Consider the following 1,938-nt stretch of genomic DNA (forward strand, 5'->3'; position numbering starts at 1 on the left):
AGGGCTTCTCAGCAGCCTTGCATGGGCCAGTGTTTTGTTTTGTTTTGTTTTGTTTTGTTTTAATGTCTATTTTTGAGAGAGAGGAAGCTGGAGAGGGGGCAGAGAGAGGGAGACGGAGGATCCAAAATGGGGTCCTCACTGAGAGTGGAGAGGCCAACGCGGGGCTTGAACCCATGAACCGCGAGATCACGACCTGAGCCGAAGTGAGACGCCCAACCGACTGAGCCACCCAGGCGCCCCTGGAGCAGTGTGTTCTTTAAAATACACCTGAGCACCGCCTTGAGAATCGGGCCACTGCAGTTCTAGCTCTTGAACTCAACCCTGCGTGGACACGGCCAGCTGCTTAACTCCCTCGGATCTCCTTCGCACCGCCTGCCCAAGTTAAGGAGTGGCTCCTAGATGGTCATCTTTTCAGGATTCAATGTCTATCCCCGAGCCGAGTTGACCGGCACCCCTGGATTTCTCAGAGTACAAAGCATGAATCCTTCAGAGAACCTCAGAGCAACAGCCCCCTTGCGTGTCTGTCTTCTCCCCTTGACCTTGGTGAGTCCTGAACTTGTTTGTCATCAGGTCTGCACAGCTCTGGTCCTTGGCAGCGATGCATGCTGATCCGACTGTTTGCAGCAAATTACTCAGCCTCGGATTCTGCCCGGTCTGGTTCTACCTCCATGACTCACTCGGCTCCATCTGTGACACTTCAGTGTCCTCCAAGGTCATCCTCGAGGTGCCCACCAGGATCACATGTCCTTGTGGTTCTGAGCTCATCAGACCTCCTCAGCAGCTCCACCTGTCCTGTCCTCAACAGTGTTCTGCTGGCTGCTGGCTTTTTCCCGTATCATTTCGTTTTTTTCTTTACAGCTTCCTCTTCTTTTCCCTGCCAACAGTGGGCAGCAGCTTCATTTCTTCCCCCCTCTCTTCCCAAAGCTGTCACTTTCCTCCTCCTCTGCCTCTCGCTGCTCCCTTTCTGCAGAAGTTACCAACAACGGCCACGTTGGGACCTTAAACCCAACCCTCCCTTCAGCCGTGACACGGTGGTAAGTGAGCTATTCACTAAGGCCACCACAGAAGCTACCATTCAAACCAGGATACTTTTGAGTCAGAAAGAGGGTGCCGTCAGTCATCATGCCAAAACACTAGGTGTAAACCAGGACTGTCCCAAATGGGGTCTTATGGTCACCCTGGTGTTTGCAGACATACGACCTACCAGCTCATGCAGACTTCATGTAATTTTCTTTTATGAGAGGCATTTATGTCCTAATCCTGCAGATTTGATCGCTGTTCTTGACGGTATGGTTTCTTGAGTTACATGGATTGCATGTCTCAGACTGTCCCCGTCTAAATGACAAATTCCTCAGCTAAGCGACAGCAGCACGTGCCTCCTCGCCTTCTCTCCCTTCCCCCTCCCCAGGTTTCTTCGCTGCTTCCCTTACCCACCCTCCCCCCAACTTTCCAGGCACCTGCAGCAACATCCACCAGGACACCAGGACACTCCCAAAGTCACATGCAAGAATTTGTGGGTCATGAATCCCCGGACTGTCCCTCTTCCTCGGCAGCTAGATCCTTTCTGGCAAGTGCCACCCGCCTCCACCGGCCTCTGCGTACTGTTTCAGGGGTAGGGGATAGAAACCCAAGTCAAGCCAGTTTAGCTCCAAAGGGGGATTCATTGATTCAAGGACCAAAGTAAATTTTTGACAGTAGGAAGGTCAGGGATGCAGTGGAGCCTGAGGGAAGACCAGAACCAGAGATCTCGAGTGGCACCCGGACTCTGTCTGTGTCTCTTGTCCTATTTGGGGACACCAGCTTCAGTGTCCATGATGGCAAGCATTACCATTTGGCAGGAAATGTGGTTTCTGAGCTTTCAAGTGTTATTCCTTAGGGGTGTGTGTGTGTGTGTGTGTGTGTGTGTGTGTGTATGCACACACACGTGTGCAGACAGCC

The sequence above is a fragment of the Panthera tigris genome, chromosome B4 (assembly GCF_018350195.1).
Source record: "Panthera tigris isolate Pti1 chromosome B4, P.tigris_Pti1_mat1.1, whole genome shotgun sequence".
NCBI lineage: Eukaryota > Metazoa > Chordata > Mammalia > Carnivora > Felidae > Panthera > Panthera tigris.